Source organism: Chiloscyllium plagiosum, unplaced genomic scaffold, assembly GCF_037043375.1.
Source record: "Chiloscyllium plagiosum isolate Xiang-an unplaced genomic scaffold, Cpla_swu_hap1 HiC_scaffold_7, whole genome shotgun sequence".
Lineage (NCBI taxonomy): Eukaryota > Metazoa > Chordata > Chondrichthyes > Orectolobiformes > Hemiscylliidae > Chiloscyllium > Chiloscyllium plagiosum.
In genome coordinates, this window is record NW_028270145.1 from 95017 (window position 1) to 118299 (window position 23283).

Sequence of the window (23283 nt, forward strand, 5' to 3'; positions counted from 1 at the left end):
ATTTGGAATAGCAACTGAAGGCATTGGGTTTAACAATTGCAGTGTTTCATTGGAGTGAATTGCAGCTAATCTAAGCATGGTAAGCAGTTTGATAACTGAGTAACAGTGGAGTAATGGAGACGGATGATGGGGAGGGAGAGCTGGACATTGTCAGTGTACACGTGAAACCTAACAGTGCTTTTGGGGGATGTTACCTCCTGGCTGTATATAGGTGAGAAACAGGATGGACCAAGGATAGATCCTGGATGGAGACCAAATACAAAGAACTCAGAAAGGAAAGGGAGAGTGGAGATGGAGCAAGATTTTCCAATGACGGTGAGGTCAAATATTAGTTTTTCGCAGAATGGGAGAGAAGGACATAACCAGAAAAGACAGACAGACAGATCATGGAACAATATCTGTGAATTGGCAAGGGGGGTGGGGAGGGGCGGTGACAAGCAGGAGGATGAGACAGAGATTTGGAATGTCCATGATTTAGCTACACTAGGGTAAATGGTCAAGCTGACCTCTAATAAGGCTTGACAAGAAACTCTAGGAAATGCAACTTTAGGACTATAATGAGGAGCACCCTTGTGAGGCAGTTTGGCTCGGTGGGCTAGTGGAGAGGGAGGGAAGAAACAGAGGCAGCTGATCGGATTGTCTCAATGTTATTGACAGAGAAACTCCATGTGCTCCTCACTCTTGTTGTTGGAGGGGAGGATGGAGGAGACACGATAATGGACATTGTTTTCGAAATAAAAAAATAAACAAAACCTGTGATAGTGATTCTAAAAATAAGTAAACAAACCTGTCGTATTTATCATTTATCAAGAATATTAAAATATATAACTGAAGTTCAGATTTGAATCTTAAATCAGTAGAGGGTGGCTCTGAAGTCAAGGAAAAAAAAACTGGAATGAAGAATCTACTATTTGCCATGGAACCATTGTCAATGGCAGAAAAAAACATCCCCAATGTCCTTGAGGGAAAGAAACCTGACAGTGGCCCACCCAATCACTCATTGCATTTATCACTGCACAGTCTCAACAAAGGAATGAAACTGGATGGACCACATTACATCTACAATGCACTGGAAAATACAACCACACAATCAGCCCTCTTGACCCTGCAACTTCCGCCTCACTGTGGGCCAACAACAGCAGCAGAACTGTACTCCAGCCCAATCTGAAAACTCACGACTTGGTATATCTCCCACTCAACCATTAACATCAAGCCAGGGGAATCAACCCTGGTTCAATGGTGAATGCAGGAGGGCATGCCAGCAGTACCAGGCATACCTAAAAATGAGGTGCCAACCTGGTGCAGCTACCAAACCTGCATGGCCAAACAGCACAAGCAACACCAAATAGAACTAAGTGATCCCATAACCAATGGATTAGATCTGAGTTCTGCAGTTCTGCCACACCCAGTCAAGAATAGTGATGGACAACAACTCACTGGAGGAAGCATCACAGATATCCCCACCCTTACCAATGGAGGGGTCTGACACATTCATGCAACAGATAAGAGGACAGCATTAGCAGTGATTTTCAGCCAGCAGAGCCAAGTGGATGAGCCTTCTCCATTGGTCCCTGACATCACAGATATGAATCAACTTGGTTGAAAACTCATTTCAAATCAGATCAAAAAATGGATAAGTAGTGTAACGGCTATGGGCCCTGCCAATATTCTGGCAATAGTACTGATGGCTGTGCTTCAGAATTTGCTGCCCACCAAGGCAAGTATTGCTCCAGCACTGGCACCTACCGACTTTGTGGAACATTGCTCAGGGATATTCCAACACAAAAACACAGGGCAGATCCAACTCAGCCAACATCCTTCCATCACTCCACACTCGCTCAGCAATGAAGTGATGGAAGGTGTCATCAACTGTGCTGTCAAGCACATGCTCAGCAATAACCTGCTCAGGTTCTGCCAAGGCCACTCAGTTCCTGAGCTTGTTACAGACTTGATTCACAAACTGACAAACAGCTGAATCCCAGAGATGAGATGAGGATGACAGGCCAGACCCCCTCCAAGACCACTACTTCGACTTCAGTGATATCACCTGACCTCACCACAGTCTCAGCTCATTTGCTGAAACTCTCATTCATTCCTTTTGTTAACTCTAGATTTCATTATCTTAACCCACTCCTGGCCAGCATCCCACATTCACCCTCCCGATAATCTCAAGAATATTGAAAACTCTACTGCCGAAGTGCTCACTTGCACCAAAATTTGCTGATCAATCAAAAGACTCCCATTTATAAGCAACAACAATTTACTTTCGCACCTTTGAATTAATTCCTGGCTGTAATCATTCCTATCTCCCTGCACCACACACCTTTTCATATCTCAATAACTCATTTTAGTTCAGACTCTCAATGATGTGTTTATTTTTGAGTTCACCTGTGTGACTGTTTCTATAGACTCCAAGGGAACATGGTCTGGAATCCCCACTCTAACCCTCTAAGATCTACTTTCTTCCTTTAAGGCATTCTTGAAAACTGCTTTTTTGGCAATGGTTTTGGTCACTGGACACAATATTCTCCATCTGTAGCCTTATGTCAAAAGTTCTCAATAATATTTTTGTGAAATTAAAACCATGATGATTTGTACAGATATCTTCTACTCTACAATATCGCTGAGTGAATAATCTGTAATGTCTCTTACCCAACCACGTTGTGGGAGCACCTTCACCATACAAACTGCAGCTGTACAAGGAAGTCAAACATCAGGAGAAAGTGAGGTCTGCAGAAGCTGGAGATCAAAGTTGAAACTTTATTGCTGGAACAGCACAGCAGGTCAGGCAGCATCCAGGGAACAGGAGATTCGACGTTTCGGGCACAGGCCCTTCTTCAGGAATGAGCAGAGAGTGTTCAGCAGGAGAAGATAAAAGGTAGGGAGGAGGGACTTGGAGGAGGGGCGTTGGAAATGTGATAGGTGGAAAGAGGTCAAGGTGAGGGTGATAGGTCGGAGTAGGATGGAGGCGGAGAGGTCAAGAAGAAGACTGCAGGTCAGGAAGGCGGTGCCGGGCTGGAGGGATCCGGCTGAGACAAGGTGGGGGGAGGGGGGATGAAGAAACTGGTGAAGTCCAAGTTCATCCCCTGCGGTTGGAGGGTTCCCAGTCGGAAGATAAGACGCTCCTCCTCCGACCGTCGGGTTGTTGTGGTTTGGCGGTGGATGAGTCCAATGACCTGCATATCCTCGGTGGAGTGGGAGGGGGAGTTGAAATGCTGTGCTACAGGTTGGTTGGGTTGGTTCGTCCGGGTGGCCCAGAGGTGCTCTCTGAATCGCTCCGCAAGTAGGCGGCCTGTTTCCCCAATATAGAGGAGGCCACACCGGCTGCAGCGGATGCAGTAGATGATGTGGGTGGAGATGCAGGTGAATCTGTGGCGGATATGGAAGTTTCCTTTGGGGCCTTGGAGAGAAGTGAGGGGGGGAGGTGTGGGCGCAAGTGTTGCACCTCCTGCGGTTGCAAGGGAAGGTGCCAGGAGTGGAGGTTGGGTCGGTGGGGGGTGTGGATCTGACAAGGGAGTCGCGGAGGGAGTGGTCTCTACGGAATTCAGCAGGAGGATATGATCACTGGTTTCTGTGGAAGGAGAAATACACAGTTGATGTTTCAGGGAGTGCAATATGAATTACAGGGAATGAAAATGGTGCAGAATTTCATTGTCAAAAATTGAAGGAAAATGCACTCACTTATTGGAAAAAAGAATTCTTGACTGTCAAAGATATTGTGGAAAAAATAACCTGATAATGGAACAGCATATGGTCAGGAGCCGGTGTGAAGAAGGGCTTATGCCCGAAACGTCGATTCTCCTGTTCTTTGGATACTGCCTGACCTGCTGTGCTTTTCCAGCAACACATTTTCAGCTCTGATCTCCAGCATCTGCAGCCCTCACTTTCTCCAGATTACTCAACGAGGCATTTTCCCATTTGCTGCAAAAACGGTACTGTAAGTTTCAAATTTGTATTTTCCGATGTGTACCAAATGATTGTAAAACCTCTCAGACCATAACAACACCATTTCCCTCCCGCTTCCTGCTGTTTATTTCTTTGCTTGCCGACAGCCCTCCGCACACACACACTCTGAACATCCGCGCCCACCGCGAGGATGATCACGTGGTTATAGTCTAGTCCCGCCCTCATTCACTAATTGGTCAGAGGACCAACTGCCCCGCCAGGTCCTCCAGCTCCTCCCCTGCCTTTCCATTGGTCCGCCGCTGATATCAATCACTTCTTCGGTCCAATCTGTCGATGACAACCAGATATCCTAACCTAATCTATCTAAATTAAATCCTATCTGCCACTCCTCAGCCCATTGGCCCATCTGATCAATATCCCATTGTATTCTGAGATAACCTTCTTCATTGTTCACAATACCAACTATTGGCTGGAGCTTGCGCACTACTGCTTCGTGGCTTTTGTTGCTGTTTCTCAGTTACAAGAGTGAGGGACAAAGTTAAAAATCACACAACCACCTGATGAAGGACCAGCAAAGTCGTGCTTCCAAATAAACCTGTTGGATTATAACCTGGTGTTCTGTGAATTTTAATTTTGTCCATCCTAATTCAACACCAGCACCTCCAAGTCCGAGAGAAGGAGGAATGCATAACATAAGAACAAAAGATCTTGGAAAAGGAGAAGGCCGTCCTGCCCTTCGAGCCTGCTCTACCATTCAATAAGATCTTGGCTGATCATTTTGTGGATGCAGAACCATTTACCCACGTTCTCACTGTATTCCGTAATTAATTATTTCTTTTTTTAAAAAACTAACTTAGCTTTAAAAACATTCATTGAACTAGCATCAACTACTTCCCTGGGTAATGCACTCCATCGAGATCAAGATGTTCCTTCTCAATTCACTCCTACATTTGCTGCCTCTAACCTTGTGGTGATGCCCTCTTGTCCTAGCTTCACCTGCCAGTGGAAACATCCTCTCTACTTATATTTTATTCATTCCATTTATTATTTTATATCTTTCTATTCTTCTGAATTCCTATGAATATAATCCCAATCTACCCAGTCTCTGTTAAGCCAAACCCCTCACCTCCGGAATCAACATAGTTAACCTCCTCTGCACCCCCCTCTAGTGCCAGTACATTCTTGAGCACGTAAGGAGATAAAAACTGCATGCAGTACTCCAGGTGTGGCCTCACCAGCACCCACTATAGCTAGAACATAACCTCTGCTTTTAAACACAATCCCTTTAGCAATGAAGGACAAAATTCAATTTGCCTTCTGAACTGATTGTTGTACCTGGTGACCAACCTTCCTGCAGAAGGATGTTCAGGTGCCTCTGCATAGCAAATAATGTAACTTTTTTAAAATTCAAGTAATAATCTTTTTATTAATGTTACTCCAATCAAAGAGTATGACTTTACATTTATGAACATAATATTCCACTTGCCAAACCATTGCCCACTCACACAATGTATCTGTTCCTCTGCAAAGTTTGCCAGTCCTCGGCACACTTTGTCCTGCTACTCATCTCAGTCTCATATGCAAACTTTGACACCCTATATGTGGTCCCCAACTCCAAATCATCTGTATCAATTCTAAATAATTGCAGTCCCAACACTGATCCTAGAGGCATACTACTAGTTACTGATTGCCAGTCAGAATAAGGCTTATTTACCCCACTCTTTGCTTCCTGTTAGTCAACCAGTCTTCTATCCATGCTAATACTCTATCCCATGCACCCTTATATAATGCAACAGCCACTTGCGTGGCACCTTGTTGAAGGCCTTTTGGAAATCCGGGTACACCGCATCCACTGGGTCCCCGTTGTCCACCTTGCTCGAAATGTCTTCATAGAATTCCAAACGATTTGTCAAGCATGACCTGCCTTTCATGAATCCATGCTCTGTCTGCCCAATGGGACAATTTCTATCGAGATTCCCTGCTATTTCTTCCTTGATAATAGACCCAAGCATCTTTCCAACTACAGAGAATAAACTAACTAGTGTAGAATTCCCTCTCTTTTGTCCACCGCCTTTTCTTACAGTCCTTCCTTTTCACTGGAATATGCCTTTGCTGAGCACTTCCTAAAATGTCTTTGAAAATCTTTCACTGCTCATCAACTGTCCCACCATAAAATTTTTGTTTCCAGTCTACTTTGTCCAGGTTCTCCCTCATTCTATTTTAGTTCCCCGTGTTCAAGCACAGGACCAAGATATTAGATTTTATCTTCACACTCTCCATATGTATTCTAACTTCAACCATACAGTGATCACTTCTTTCAAGAGGATCCCTAACTCTGAGGTCATTAATTATTCCTGTCTCATTGCACAGGGGCCAGATCTTGGATAGCTTGCTCCTTCTCGGTTACATTTCATACTGTTCAAAAAAACTATCATGGATACACTTAATGAACTCCTCAAAGCTACCCTGACTGAGCTGGTTCGACCAATCTACAATCACCCACGGAAAGAGACATGCCATTTTTACAGGCATTAGTTATTTCTTTGTTTATTGCCCATCCCAATGTGATGTTATTATTTGGCCTACACACTGCGCCTATCAGTGACTTTCTTGTTAGAATTTTGAAAGCATCATTCCTGTTTCTCCTAATGTACAGCAATAACAACAACTACTTGCTTTGTATGGAATCTTTCACAATGGCAAATCTCCTAAGGTGCTTCATGGATGATCAAAACATTGATTAAGGAGAATGATTTTAAAATACATCTTAAAAGAGGATAGAGAAGGTTAGGGAGGGTTTTCCACAGACTTCTGCCTTCGACAGCTCCAATTGTGGAGTGATGCAGGTGGGGTGGGTTGAAAAGGGAATGTGCAAAGGGGAAATGGAGGAGCGTAGGGCAGTGCATAAGGTCTTAAGGATAGAGGAGGTTTCAGACTGAGTCTGTCTGTCATAGACAGTATGGCTGCCTCATGGAATTTGAAGCACCGCAATGGGCCCATGCATGTCATGTTAGTCAAGGATAGTATAACGGTGGCTGAGAGAACATTTGATGAGGACTTGTCTACTGAAGTAGTGTGGGCTGAGGTTAGAAACAGGAGAGGTGAGATCACACTGCTTGGATTTTTTATAGGCCACCACAGAGTTCCAGGGAGGGGGAAGAGGGGATTAGCAAAATTACTCTGGGTAGGAGTGAAAGTAACATGGTGGTCATTATGGGGGAATTTAACTTCCCCAACATTGACTGGAAATGCTATAACTCTAGTACGTCGGATGGATCAGTTTTTGTCCAATGTGTACAGGAGGGTTTCCTGACATAGTATGTCAAAGGGCCGACAAGAGGGTAGGCCACATTGGATCTGGTGTTTGGTCATGAACTGGACTAGGTGTTTGATTTAGTTGTAGGTGAGCACTTTGGAGAGAGTGATCATAATTCAGTTATGTTTAGTTTAGCGATGAAAAGAGATAGGTACATGCCACAGGTGAAGACTTATCGATGGGGCAGTGGCAATTATAATGCAATTCAGCAAGAATTAGGATGCATAGGATGGGGTAGCAAAATGCAGTGGATGCAGACAATGGAAATGTGGAGCTGGTTTAAGGAACAGATATTGCGTGTCCTTGATAGGTATGTCCCTGTCAGGCAGGGGGGAAGTGATAAGGTAAGGGAACCGTGGTTTACCACAGAAATTGCATCTCTTGTTAGGAAGAAGTAGGAGGCTTATGTGTTGATGAGACAAATGGTACAGATGAGGCGATGGAGACTTACAGATCAGCTAGGAAGGATTTAAAGAGAGTTAAGAAGAGCAAAGAGAGGACACGAGCGGTCTTTAGCGAATAGAATAAAGGAGAACTCTAAAGCTTTCTATAGGTATGTGAGGAATAAAGGATAGGGTAGGAATAGGGCCAATCTAAGACAGACGTGGGAAGTTGAGTGTGGACACTGTGGAAATCGGAGAGGTGCTAAACGAACATTTCTCATTGGTTTTCACTCAGGAAAATTAGAATATTGTAGATAATAATGAGGTAGAAGATGTTAGACTAGAAAGGATCGAAGTTAGTTATGAACAGGTGTTATCAATTCTAGAAGGATTGAAAGTAGACAAGTCCCCTGGGCTAGATGGGATTTATCCGTAGATTGTCTGGGAAGCTATGGAGAAGATAGCAAAGACTTCAGCTTTGATATTGAGTTGTCATTGCCTACAAGTTCAGTACCAGAGGACTGGATGATTGCAAGTGTTATGCCCTTGATCAAGAAGGGCAGTAGAGATGACCCAGGTAATTATATACCAGTGAGCCTTACTTCTGTTGTAGGAAAGGTTTTGGAAAGGATTATAAGAGACACTATTTGTAATCATCTGGCAAACAACAATATGATTTCAGATCATCAATATGGTTTCGTCAAGGGCAGGTCGTGTCTCACAAACCTCATTGAGTTTTTTGAGATGGTGACCAAGCATATAGATGAGGATAGGGCAGTTGACGTGGTATACATGGACTTCAGTAAAGCATTGGTAAGGTTCCACATGGTAGGCTGTTAGAGAAAATGCAGTGACATGGAATTGAGTGTGATTTAGCAGTTTGGATTAGAAACTGGCTTTCTGAAAGAAGGCAGCGAGTGATGGAACATAATCAGCCTCCAGTGCGGTTATTAGTGGTGTGCCACAAGGATCTGTTTTGGGATCACTGCTGTTTGTCATTTTTATAAAAGTCTTAGACGCAGGCATAGGTGGATGGATTAGTAAATTTGCAGACGACACGAAAGTCGTTGGAGTAGTGGACAGTGTGGAAGAATGTTACAGGTTGCAGGGGGACTTGGATAAACTGCAGAATTGGGCTGAATGGTGGCAAATGGAGTTCAATGCAGCTAAATGTAAGGTGATGCACTTTGTGAAGAATAACAGGAAGGCAGAGTACTGGATTAATGGAAAGATTCTTGGTAGTGTAGATGTGCAGAAGGATGTTGGAGGCCATATACATAGATGCCTGAAAGTTGCCACCCAGGTGTACAGTACTGTTAAGGCGGCATACAGTGTGTTAGGTTTCATTCGTAGATGGATTGAGTTCTGGAGCCGCAATATCATGCTGCAAATATACAAAACACTGGTGTGGCCATATTTGGAATATTGTGTGCAGTTCTGGTGCCCATATTTCTGGAAGGATGTGGAAGCATGGGAAAAGGCGCAGAGGATATTTACCAGGATGTTGTGTGATCTGGAGGGAAGGTCTTATGAGGAAAGGTTGAGAGACTTGAACGTGTTCTCATTGGCAAGAAGGCGGCTAAGAGAGGATTTGATAGAGACATACAAGATGATCAGAGGCTTAGATAGGGTAGACAGTGAAAGTCTTTTTCCTAGGATGATGACATTAGTGTGTATGAGGGGGCTTATCTACAAATTGAGGGATGATAGATTTAAGACAGATGTCAGAGGCGGTTCTTTACTCAGAGTGGTTAGGGCATGGTATCCACTACCGACTAATGTAGTTAACTCAGCCACATTAGTGAGATTTAAACAATCCTTTAGATAAGCACATGGGTGATTTCAGGATAGTGTAGGGGGATGAGCTGAGAATAGTTCACAGGTTGGCGCAACATCAAGGATCGAAGGGCCTGTTCTGCGCTGTATTGTTCTCTGACTATTGTGCTACAAGAGATTTTTACTGTCTTAAACAGAGTGATGGATCTTGTATTGTGGGCTTACGAAGTGTCACTGATCTCTACCAAACATGTACGAGGCAGAGAATGCTGCCTGACCTGCTGCGCTTTTCCAGCAACACATTTTTCAGCTCTGATCTCCAGCATCTGCAGTCCTCACTTTCTCCATGTACGAGGTAGTCAGGGCAATAATAAGAGGCTGCAACAGGAGGGGGACAGGTAGTTCCATACAAAACCCGACTCCTTCTCAACTGTTTTCACCACAAAAACCAAGCGCCTTCCAGAAAAGCACCTCTACATCCCACCAATTTGCCCCACAATCGTGGTATCTGGCTGTGCGCTAAGAGGAGTGCAACAGTCTGTACTGGGACCCTGAAACGCTTGGTAAAGAGTGAAATAATCTGAGCATTGAGAGCCCCACCACATTGCATGCATTTTCTCTTGTTTTCACTCTGTTTCTGACTTCCCTTGGTTTTCCTAATGAACCTGTTAAAAGTTGTTATTACACACACCTACACAAGCTGTGAATTGAACCCAGGCCTCTCGGTCCAAGATTCGGGATATTTTCACCGCGTCACAAAACATCGACTCGAACTTCCTTTGTCCCTTGCCTGCTAAGTCACGCCTGAATCAACTCTGCAATTGGGAGGAAGGGGCGGAACAGGAGGACCGAGTAGCGGCCGGTCCTCTAACCAGAGTGAATGAGGAGAGGGGCCAAAGCATTCTCGGGAGTGAACGCTTCAAGATTGGTCAGAGAGCAAACTATTTTGCAGGATTGATCATTCTCACGACATAGTGGAGCATTAAACGTCTCTCATAAGTCAATGTAAGATTTTAAAAAATGCTGTAGTTGAAATGTAAATCTGATAACGTACAATCGATTTACACTACTCGAGTAAGAAACTTCTTTTCAAACTCCCAGAACGATTGGTAATTTACATACCTGGTCGGTATGGTTGATTTGGACCGGACAATTTGCGTGTTAGACATCGCTATGATTATAACTCGACAAAGCACTTGTTAATGACTATTATTTTACCCATCAGTCTGTGCAGATATGAATATTCTCTATAAACTCACTGATAACCTCAGACGCACGCGCAGTTTGGTTTCTATGCAGAGCATGCGCAGTGTCACATTGGTCAGGACAGAGAGAGAGAGAGAGAGAGACATTGAGCTGCTTTTTCCGGCAGTGGCTGCGATCGGCTTTAGAGAGCGGCGCTCAGAGCCGGTGTGTGGGAGCCTCGCTGGGAGAAAGGAGCGGAGAGAATTCACAAGTCCCGGATAAAGGTTAAAAAAACTCGGAAAAAACCCTCCAGGCCCGGGTAAAGAGGTGGCGGTCTCTGATCAGGGAAACGGCCGCCATTTGTTTGAGGGAAGAGGGAGCGCGGGCCTGAGGGCCGCCATCTTGAGAAGGTCAAGGTGCAGGAGGGCGGGCTATCGGGGTCTGTAGAACAATCAGAGGAAAGTGAAGACCCATTGTTACTGATTAATTCCACGGACACAGCGTCACTGGGCGGTCCCGCAGGAATATCCTCTCTCAGTCCTGCTGGGATGTTTCACCCAATCAGAACCAGCAGCTCTCCTCCTCTCTTAGCTCCCCTTCTGTCCTTCCTGCAGCATCTGTCCCCTGGAACATTGAGCTGCTTGTCCTGTCCCTCCCCTCCCTCAGCTGTGTTTCTGTAATACCTGTGATATCCCAGTCCCATCTTAGATTACTTCACTAAAGACAGGAATGCACCCGATGGATTTTTCTTAACATCAGCAATTGTTTAATATTCACTTACAGGTTTTTCATTACATCTTTTTTGAAGCATTTAATTCACATTCAATCATTTGTAATGGTGGGATTTGAACGTGTGTCCAGAGAACATTTGCTGAGTTTCTGGATAAATTGTCACACAATAACGCCCCTAGGCCATCACTTCGCCTGCTCACAGGTTCCACATTTCAGTGCAACATGAATCAAAACCCTTTCTTCCTGCACAATTGTTTAATCCTGCACTGTGGTGATATCACTCAGTACCTCTCCATGTGGTATCCCTCACTGTGTGGGTCTAATTCCTGTCTCTGTCAGCGTTTCTCACTCTTGCAGCTACTCCAGATTCTGAGCCAACAGAACTCTCCACTCCAGAGACATGAGGCAGCACAGGCCAGGATTGGAGACTGGGATTTTCCAGATCTCTGTGGGGCTCAGTGCCATTCTACATGTACAACCTTCACAGCATCATTCTCATTTCCCATTCTGCCTATTTCTGTGTTTTCTACAGATACTCAGGGAGTTCCTGACTCAATAGACTTGCCAACTGCTGGTTGGGAAGATGGTTGGTCAGCCAGAGAGACAAAGGTCAGAAGCCTTCAATAAATCCTGCCGTCAGGTAAGATCATTAACAATGCACAGAGCAGAGAGCAATGAGAGGGCTCCAAACATCAGCTAACAAGACATGACATAGACATGACATGGAGGGGGAGCATAGTTCAGACACACCCCAAGCTCAGGCACCACCTTTACTTTAAGGTTTGTTTTGTACTGAGACAGCATCGGGAATTTCCAGTTTCAATCCAGGCATGTGCTGATTTGGTGAGCAACGGGACAACAGAGGGGAAAGCAGGTCTCCCACGAGAGGGTGGTAATGCTTCCTGGGATCTTTCTGTTTCCTATTCCCTCTCCAATACTGTATCTGTGGCTTGTCTTGTGGACCGGTGTCTTCAATCATTCTAACTTCTATAACAGTTCCTATATCTGTCATCTCCTCCCCTCTCACCAATCACTTCACATATTTGAAAACCTCCAGTCCAGGCAACCATCCATATCGCTGTAACTTGCTTCAGTCTCTACAACATGCCTTTTCTCGATAGTCTCCTTCTCCAACAACTGGAGACATAGGGTCTGTTTCTGTGCTGCATGACTCTTCGGCCGAGGTTTCCTAAATGGAATGAGTCGGAATTGCCTGTGTTTGGCTCATTTCCATTCAAATCTTCTCCTCTCCATGTACCTGCCCGAGTGTCTTTTCCATGTTGTAATTGTACTTGTATTTACCATTTCCTTTGGCAGTCCATTCCATCTATGCACCATCCCCTGTGGAAAATGTTGCCCCTCAGCTCCCTCTTTAAATCCTTGCTCTCTCACCTCACATTTATACCCTCGAGTTTTGGACTCACCTACCTTATGTCGGCCCTTCAAACCTTTCCTATTCCTATTCTAATCCAAATGTCTTTTAAACATTGTAATTGTCCCCATGTTCACCCCTTCCTTGGGAAGTTCATTCCACACGCAATACACCGTCTGTATATCAATGTGTCCCTCATGTCTTTTTTTTAAATGTCTCTCCTCTTACACTTAGAAATGTAGCTCCTAGTCTTGAAACTCCCCTGTCCATGGGAAAAGACAACTCCCATTAACTCTATCTATCCCCCTCATTATTTTATAAACTTCTGTTGTGGTTCTGTTCGCCGAGCTGGAAGTTTTTGTTGCAAACGTTTCGTCCCCTGGCTAGGCGACATCATCAGTGCTTGGGAGCCGCCTGCGAAGCGCTTCTTTGATGTTTCCTCCGGTGTTTATAGTGGTCTGTCCCTGCCGCTTCCGGTTGTCAGTTTCAGCTGTCCGCTGTAGTGGTTGATATATTGGGTCCAGTCGATGTGTTTGTTGATGGAGTCAACCTGGAGGCAAACACATCGACCTGGACCCAATATATCAACCACTACAGCGGACAGCTGAAACTGACAACCGGAAGCGGCAGGGACAGACCACTATAAACACCGGAGGAAACATCAAAGAAGCGCTTCGCAGGAGGCTCCCAAGCACTGATGATGTCGCCTAGCCAGGGGACGAAACGTTTGCAACAAAAACTTCCAGCTCGGAACCACAACAACGAGCACCCGAGCTACAAATCTTCGCACAAACTTTGAACATTTATAAACTTCTATGAGGTCATCTGTCAACATTCAGGTTTCAATGAAAAAATGAGCTGAAAATGTGTTGCTGGAAAAGCACAGCAGGTCAGGCAGCATCCAAAGAACAGGAGAATCGACGCTTCGGGCATGAGCCCTTCTTCAGGAATGAGCCCTTCCCGAAGAAGGGCTCATGCCCGAAACGAGAATTCTTCTGCTCCTTGGATGCTGCCTGACCTGCTGCACTATTCCAGCAACACATTTTCAGCTCTGATCTCCAGCATCTGCAGTCCTTACTTTATCCTTCAATGAAAAAATACCAACCTATCCAGCCTTTCTTTATAACTGAAGCCTTCCATATCCAGCCACATCCCAGTAAATCTCATCTGAACCCTCTCCAGCTTAATAATATCGTTCTGATAACTGGACACAATATTCCAGAAGAGGACTCAACAATGGCCTGTATAATCTCAATCCGACTTCCCAACTCCTATATCCAAAAGACTGAGTAATGAAAGCAAGTGTGGCAAGCCCTTTTTTTTAACCATCCTGTCTCTCCATGTTGCAAACTTCAAAGAATTATGTACCTGAACCCTGAGGTCCCTCTGTTCTACAACACTACCGAAGGTCCTACCATTAATTGTATAAGCCCTGCCCGTGTTTGTTGTACCAACTGCATTACCTCGCATTTATTCAGATTGAACTCCATCTACAGTTTTTCAGCTGTTCACGCATTTCATCAGGATCCCCTTGTAATCTCAGAAAACCTTCTTCACTGTCCACAATGCCACACCCTCCAGTCTACCTGCCTATCACACATAGCTCTCTATGGTAGAAATATCTCTGCGAGGGACCCTACAATTTCTTCACCAGCTTCCCACAATGTCCTGAGATACATTTGATCAGGTCCTGGGGATTTATCTACCTTTGTGTTTTAAAACCTCCAGCACCTCCTTTCCTATAATGTGGACTCATTTCAAGACATTGAGTCATAGAGATGTACAGCACGGAAACAGGCCCTTCGGACCAACTCCTGCATGATGTATCTAGTCACATCTGCTAGAATTTTGCCAATCCCTCCCCCCCCCTATTCATATACCCATCCACATGCCTTTTAAATGTGTTTCTATCAGCCTTCACTATTTGCTCTGGCAGCCTATTCCATACACTCTGCGGGAGCCAGTTGTCCTTTAGATCCCTTTAAAAAGTTTCCCTCGGACTTTAAATCTATGCCCTGTTGGTTTGGAATCCCCCACCCTTGGGAAAAGATCTTGTCTATTGGCCCTATCAATGACCATCATGATTTTAGACACCTTCAGCAGGTAAGTCCTCAGCTTCCCATGTTCAAGTGAAAACAGCCCCAGCCTATTCAGCTTTTCCCTGTAGCAGAAACCCTCCAAGCCTGGCAACATTCTTGGTCATTTCTTCTGAACCCTTTCATGTTCCACAACATCCTTCCGATGGCATTGAGACCAGATTGCACAGTGTTCCAATAATAGTCAGGACAAACACTGTTTAGTTCCCTGAGTGCCCCAGGCCTTATCCACAGTAAGTTACAAAGTGAAATATTTGTTTTGGATCTTGTAGTTTCACACATCGTTGGCTTCATTGATCATTAAGGATACTGGTTTTGTCCCTTGCTCTTCTTTTTCCCTTAACACACTTGTAGAATCTCTTTGGATTCTCCTTAACTTTCTTTGCCAAAGCGATCTCGTGTCCCCTTTTTGCATTCTTGATTTCCTTCCTAAGTGTTTTTCTACAGCCCCGATGCTCCTGAAGGGATTCACTTGAGTCAGCCAGTTATATCTGACATGTGCCCCCTTTTCTTTCTTGACCAGAGCCTCGAGACTTAACCAGTGTTTCCTAATTCAGTCAGCATTAAGCTGCACACTAACAGGAACATGCTGGCGCTGAACGCTCCTTTTATCTCGGTTTTAAAATATTCCTACTTGCCAGACTTCCCTTTACCTGCAAATAGCCTCCCTATATCTACTTTAAAAATTCCTGTCTAATACTATCTTGCTCCCTTGAATAACTTGAACTTGTGGACCAGGCCTGTCCTTTTCTCTCGCTATTTTCAATCTAATAGAATTGTGGTATCTTTCCAAAGTGTTCCCCCACTAACACCTCAGTCCCGTTCCTTACCTTGTTTCCCAAGGGGAGGTCAGGTTTAGCCCCATTCTCCAGTTGGGCCATTTACATAATGACTGGGAGTTTTCGGAACACACTTAACAAATTCCTTCCATCTCAGTCAAGGTTTGGAAAGGTTAAGATCTCCTGCCGTTACAACCCTATTATTCTAACAAGTATCTGAGATCTCCTGACATATTTGCTCCTTCATCTCCCATTGCCTATCGCTGTAGTACGACTGTAGAAAACTGATGACCAATTTTTATTTCTCAGTTCCACTAACGTAACTGGGCGATCCTGCATGAATATTCCCTCTAGGTACTACTGGGATGTTTCCCCCAATCAAAACCACCAGTTCTCCTCCTGTTTTGCCTCCTGTTCTATCCTTCCTGTAGTATCTGTCCCCTGGAACATTGAGCTGCTGGTCCTGTTGCTCCCTCAGCTGTGTCTCTGTAATACCTACAACATCCCAGTCCCATGTTCCCATCCATGCTCTGGGTTCATCTGCCTTATCTGTCCGGCCCTTTGCATTGAAATAAATGCAATTTAATCCACCAGTTTTCCCTCATTGTCTGCTGTGTTTTTGCCTGCCTTGTCTATTTATATTGCTCTCTTGAACATTTGTACCAGCCTCAACTTTCTTTCTGGCCTTATGATTGTTTGGGGTCCCACACCCCTGCCAGATGAGTTTAAATCGTCTCGAGCAGATCCAGCAACTCTCACCACCAGGATATGGGTCCCCCTCCTGTTCCCAATTCAGGTGCCTTTCCCACCCTGTCTACCTGTGCTGACACCTTCAGACATCCAGGGACTTGTCCACCAATGTCCCTGTGTTCCTCAGTACTCCAGGAGGACCTACCATTCATGATGTATATTGTTCATTTATTAAACTTCCCACAGTGCATTACCTCACAGTGATCAGAAGTAAACTCCATCTGCCATTACTCTGCTCAGTTTATCATCTGATCGATATCAGACTACAGCCTGAGACCATCCCCCTCACTGTGGGCAACGCCCTCACCTTTCATGTCATCTGTAAACCTACTAATGATTCCTTCTGCTTTCATATCCAAGTTATTAATGTACATAATAACCAGCAATGGTTCCAGCACCGATCCCTGTGGTACATCCGCTGGACAAAAGCTTTCAATCACAAAAGCAACCCTCCACCAATTGTGAATACAATTTACAAACTTGCCTTGGATCCCATGGGCTCTTCCCTTTTGGACCAGACTTCCATATGGGACATTGTCAAAGACCTTAATGAACTCCATGTAAACCACATCATCTGCCCTGCCCTCATGAATATCAGAGGACAGTCCTCTATGAAATCCATACAGACAATCCATAATGTATTCCTGTCCTTTCGAATGTTGATTCATCGTGTTCCTCAGAATTGTTTCCAATAATTTCCCTCCCAATGCTGTCAGACTATCTGCTTTGTAATTTCCTGGCCTATCCCTGCTGCCCTTCTTGAACAAAGGAACCACATTAGGGATCCTCCAGTCATTCGGCACTTCACCTGTGGCCAGCAAAGTATCAACTATATCCACCAGGGCCCCAGCAATCTGCTTCCTTACCTCCCATAGCAGCCTGGGACATATTTTATCATTTCTGGGAATTTCTCCACCTTTTTGCCTGTGAAAACATTTAACGCCTCCTCCTCATTAATCTTAATGTGTTCCAGAACCTCACCATCCCCGGCTACAATGTATTTCTCCTGTGTGAATACAGATGGGATGTACTCATTGAAGACCTCGCCACCTTCCTTTGGCTCCATGCACAGATTGTCCCTTTGGTTTCCAACAGGCCCCACTGCTTAGTTGGGAATCCTCTTACTCTAACTATACTTACTAAATGCTTTGTGACTTTTCCTTAACATTATCTGCTAAGGATATTTTGTGACTATTGTTTGCCTGTTCATTTTTAAGCAACCCTTCCTCCCCACCCCCCCAACCCCGGCACTCTCTTTATTTTAGAAGCTCCTCGGCTGTTTCTTTATTGCACTGTATTTTCTTTATTAAACTCACAATATCGCTTGATCAGTATTTGCTAGATGTGCTGCCTGAGGCATTCACTCCTCGCAAAACACATTGGCTCTGAATTCTCACTGCATCACATTAAACATCTTCCGTGTTCCAAATAGAGACTCCAACAAGTGTAGTTCGTTGCAGTCTAGGCTTGCCAGTCTAATGATAATGATAACATCGAGTGATAGTGATAGTATAATGATAAATAGCCTCCCAAAGTTTAGATATTTAGCTTCTGCATTATCCTTATCTCTTTCCATAATGTCTGTAAAGCTAACAGTTATGGTCTCTGCTCAAAAAAAGCAGAGACTGGATGACTGAGATCTGCTCTGTATGAGAGAAAGGATTCATTCAAATCTTTCTCCTGCAGAGACACCAGTGCATTCCCATGGGGCAGAGGCGATTCACCTGCTCCATATGCGGGAAAGGATTCACTCAGTCTTCTGATCTGCTGAGACTCCAGCGAGCCCACACAGGGGAGAAGCCATTCAGATGCTCAGTGTGGGAGAAGGGATTCAGTGATTTATCCCGCCTGCTGAGACACCAGCAGGTTCACACTGGGTAGGAGCTGTTTCCCTCTCTGTGTGACAAGGGATTTGCTGAGTCTTCAACACGACTGAGAGCCCAGTGAATGCACACAGGGAAGTGGTCATCCACCTGCTCCGTGTGGGGTAGAGTTCACATATCACTGCAGGACTCTGATTCTGATGTTACTGTTCATCAGAATTAGGGCTGGACCTTATTCATGATGACACTGTTGGAGTATTGATGTTGTTGTTGTTAATCACATTAACTGGGCTGGTGTTGACTGAATTTATATTGCCACTTTCTGAACCTCAGGGTGTCTCTCTGGGCACAAGGCTCCACAAAAAGCAATGTGACAATGAGCAGGGATCGTCTCTTTTGACTTAAATTCTGATTGTAGCACTGCTGCTTCACAGCACCAGGTATAAGGTTAGAGTCCAGCCTTGGTCAACGGCCTGTGTGGAGTTCCCACATTCTCCCCATGATAGTGTGTGTCCTCTCCAGGTGCTCTGGTTTTCTCGCACAGTCTTAAGATGTGCAGGTTAGGTGGATCAGTCGTGCTAAATTGCCCACAGTGACCAGGAATGTACAGACTAGGTAGATCAGCCATGGGAAATTCAGTATTACAGGGATGGAGTGCTCTGGGCGTGATGTTCTTCAGATGGTCGGTGGGGTTTGATGGGCCAATGCTCTCCTTCCACACTGTTGGGATTCTATTCTATGATTGAGGATAAAGGCTTCACAGCAGGGTGTCCTTGGAGAAGGAGCATGTGGTGTGTATCAATGCTCTTGATGCCTTTAGATAGAGGTGGGCACCGCAGGGGATACAGTGCTTTATCTCCACCGCTGCCCCCTCCTCCCCCCCAACTCTACTTTGATTTAGTCCCTTCTCACTCTGTCACTTGTAATGGTTTGCTTGGCGCGGAATGGGCTTTGTTTATAAATATTCAATTGGTAACACAAATGGTTTACTGCTGGTGATTATAGGTTAACAAAAAGAAAAATGATGTAATGATGATTTTGATGGTGCGAAGGTTGCTGTGATAACACTTCTGGGTAGGAGAAATGGGGAATAAAGAACACTCCACAGCTCACAGAATGAGAACTGAAAAGCAGTTAAATCAAACCAAAGGTTCAGACAGGGAGGGAATATTTCCCTGGAGTTTGAGTAACTGGAAAGTGATGGTGTCCGGGAAGAGACAGGATTTTGTTCTAAAGTGCATTTGAAATTTTAAAAACTGTTATATTCAGATATTTTCAATTCTTTTACATTTATTTATTGTGGAATAAACTTTAACACAAGCAAATTTTTTTTTTAAAATGTAAAAGACAAATTGTTAAATAAAATCCATCAAACCATCCCTCACTGAAAACTGATGTGGACATGCAATCTCCTGGAGAATCCCTGCCATGCCTACTTCTTCCTACCCAGGCTCCATGGCTATATATGTACTTGGAAGATAGCAGCAGGAGGTGGCCATTCGATTGTGCTCCACAATTCAATGGGAAACAGCTGACCATCCAGCTCAGTCTCCTGTTCCTGCTGTGCTCCAATCCCCTTTGATGACTTTACCTCGAAGAACTATATCTAAGTCCTCCTTTGGCTTCACTGCCTTTTGTTCTAGTGATGTTGCGGTGTTACTGTGTGGGTGTAGGCAGGGGTAATGTGATGGTGCTGCCTCCTGGAGGATGCACTCAGCATCCATCATCATCCTGCAGTAACATCAACCGGGTTTCAGCAACTAGAGAGAGAAACCATTTCCAGGATATGGGCATCACTGGCTCAGCCAGCATTTATTCCCCATCTCTAGGTACCCTTAAGAAGATGGTAGTGAGCTGCCGTCTTGAACCAATCGCATCCATTTGGCGCAGATAGACCGACAATGCTGGGAGGTAGAGTGTTGCAGGATTTTGGCCGAGTAATTCCCCATCTTTGGTTTGTCAAATTCTGGATAGCTCAATCACGATTGGCACATGATTTTGAGATTTCAGTCTGCAAATCTTCACCATCTAGCACCCTATATAAATGAATAGGTACAGATTAGAAATTCAGAACAGATAATTCTAGTTTCTCTGGAATATTTTTCCCCTTTGTTCCTCCAAAGCTGTAACCCTCCAGCCCACTTACTCTCTCCCATCATTCTGACTCTGCTGCCCCTAATGTAAACCCTCCCCATTCTCATGGAGTTGTTGATAAACAGATCCATGCCACCACTTCCCGTCCCTGGTTAGACTCTGCACCCTTTCTGGGTTCAATTCCTTTCCCTTCAGTTGCTGCAAGTCAATAATGTAACAGCAGAATGAAACAAAAGGAAACAGAAAGGGAGGTGGCAGATTCTGGACAGAAGAGGAACCTTCAGTCTAGGAGAATGGGTCAGATCCTTCCTTGTTTCCCATTGGTCGATTCCCAGTGTTATGACAAGTTGGGAATGGAACTTGGTCCCATGTGGGTGTGCTGACACTTTGACTCCCCCAACAGATCAACAAGCAGATGAATTTCTTCGCCAGCCAATCAAAGTGTGAAATGCTTTCCGCTAGTTACCCCAAAGCACATGCTCCAAAACACGCCCATATTCTGTACATGTACAGTGCTGGGTTTCCCCACACACGTGTGGTCCCTGCCTCAAGGATTGTGGGAGTTGTAGTCCCCATGAAGCCTCTGGAGACCTGTCTCTGAAAAGTGAAAGAAAGTGTGGGGTGGAGGGTGTTTTGTATCGGATCACCATTCAGGTACACAGGATATGTGGGCTGTGACTGGGTTTTACTGAGACATCCGCTTAGACAACCCGATTTCTGACGTAAGAAATACAAATTCAGCCAATTGCGTGGTGGGGAGGTTAATAAAGGGCAGCAGATTTCAAGCAGAGGTGTCTCAGTGGCTAGCACTGCTGCCTCACAGCTTCAGGGACCCGGGTTTGATTCCAGCCTTAGGCAACTGTGTGGAGTTTACACATTCTCCCCATGTCTGCGTGGTTTTGTTCGGTGCTCCAGTTTCCTCCCACAGTCCAAAGATGTGCAGGTGAGGTGGATTAGTCATGCCAAATTGCCCACTGGGTCCATGCATGAGCCGGTTAGGCAATTAACAATGGGAAATGCAGGGTTACAGGGAATGGATGGGTCTAAATGGGATGCTCTTCATAGGGTGTGGACTCGATGGGTGAATACCCTTTTTCTGTACTATAGGGACTATTCTATTCTCATGAAGAAGAAGGTACCTATCTCGATGTGTTTGAATCTGTGGAATTCGCTATTCAAAATGCGGTGGATGCCAGGACATGAGAGCAAATTTAATGAAGAGATACAGATTTTTAATTTGCAATGAGTTGAAGGGTGAGAGAGAACAGGCGGGAAAATCCAGCTGAGACCGAGGTGAGCTCAATCCTCATGGTATTAAATGGTGGAGCTGGTTTGAAGAGCTGCATTGCCTCTCCTGTGCCCAGTGCTTATCTTCTTACGGTAATGACTGGAAAGCTGAATCCAAAACTCACCACCTTCACCAAAGATTTTCGGAAAAAGCAGGATAGTTAGGTGGATTAGCGTTCCAAACTTAGATAGTGAGGAAGCATGTAGGAGATAATTTTGCAATTTTAAACTGAGGGGAGACAGTGATTTATGGTTTTAGATTGTATAGGATATTCACAGCGTCCAGAATACTCCGTTGTGAATATTTATCCTGTACTTTATTACAAAGCCAAGGTCTCTGACAATGAGACAATGAAAGCTAACAGTTATGGTCTCTGCTCAAAAAAAGCTCCATAAATCCTTGTTACTATCATCCTATCCAGAACCCTACAGCCACACCCTGCTCTAACATTCTTCAGTCCTTACCAACCTCCCCATCTGTGTACCTTCCTCCAGCCTCTACAGCACATGATATCACTGTAACCTTCTCCAGTCCCCACAGCACTCATGCATTCACCTATTTACAATGGTGGGTTTTGAACATGGGCTGAGATCCTGGATAAATAGTGCAGCAATAATACCACCAGGCCATCACTTTGCCTTCTTACAGGTTTCCCATCCCTATATTCTGCTGATATCACTCAATATCTCCACGTGGTATCCCTCACTGTGTGGGTCTAATTGCTGCCTCTGTCAGTGTCTCTCGCTCTTGCAGCTACACCAGATCCTGAGGTAACAGAATTGTCCACTCCAGAGAGAAGAGGCCGCATAGGCCAGGGATGGAGACTGGGGTTTTCCAGGTCAGTATGACAATTATTACCATTCTCCATCTGTTTCCATCACCCTAATTTCAGAGTCTGTCTATTTCTCTGTCTCCTGTAGGTATTTAGGAAGTTTCTGACTCAGTAGACTTCCCAACTGCTGGGTGTCTCACCCATCACCTCATTGAAGATGGTTGGTCAGCCAGAGAGGCAAAAGGAAGGGAGATCTGGAGCCTTCAATAAATCCTGCAGTGAGGTGAGATCACTCAGTGCACAGAGCAGAGAGCAATGAGAGGGCTCCAAAGATTGGCTAAGAAGACATGACAGAGATACAGTGCTGGAGGGGGAGTACAGTACAGACACACCTTAGGCTTAATCACCACCCCACTGTAAGTTTTGTTGTACTGAGACAGTGTCGGGAATGTCACAGTTATCAATCCAGACCTGTGCAGTCTTTGTGAGCACCCGGGCAACAGAGGGGAAAGCAGGCCTCCCAAGAGAGGGTGGGAATGCTGCCTGGGATTTCTCTGTTGTGTATTTCCCCCTAACACTGTATCTATGGCATTTCTTGTGGACCTGTGTCTTCAATAAGTTTTAACTCCTATAACAGCTCTTAGCTCTGTCGTCTCCTCCCCTGTCTACAGTCCCTTCCCATAATTGAAACGTACTGCATTCCAGACTACCATCCCTATCTCTGTAACTTGCTTCAGTCTCAACAACATGCCTTGTCTAGATTGTCTCCTCCTCCAATAACTGGAGACATAGAGTCAGGCAGCATGGAATCAGACCCTTCAGCCCAACCTGTCTATGCTAACCAGGTTTCCGAAACTGAACGAGTCAGGTTTGACTACGTTTGGCCCATGTCTCTTCAAACCGTCTACTCTCTATGTACCTGCCCAAGTGTCTTTTCCATGTTGTAATTGTACTTGTTTCTACCATTCCCTCTGGCAGTCTGTTCTGTCTCTGCACCTTCCTCTGTGGATC

The 23283-nt window shown here is 44.9% G+C and overlaps 1 long non-coding RNA gene across 3 annotated transcripts in view; it reads left to right on the forward strand.

Annotated features, from left to right (window-relative positions):
* The first annotated feature begins 10732 nt into the window (after positions 1–10732).
* LOC148149539 (uncharacterized) overlaps positions 10733–23283 on the forward strand; it is a 48848-nt gene continuing 36297 nt past the window's right edge. Inside the window, exons 1-4 of one of the 3 annotated variants that reach the window (XR_015757567.1) lie at positions 10733–10850; positions 11831–11938; positions 22149–22338; positions 22421–22555. This is a non-coding gene — a long non-coding RNA (uncharacterized LOC148149539). The remainder of the gene's footprint in view (positions 10851–11830; positions 11939–22148; positions 22339–22420; positions 22556–23283) is intronic. The other 2 variants (XR_015757568.1, XR_015757569.1) reach the window with 2 other exon arrangements.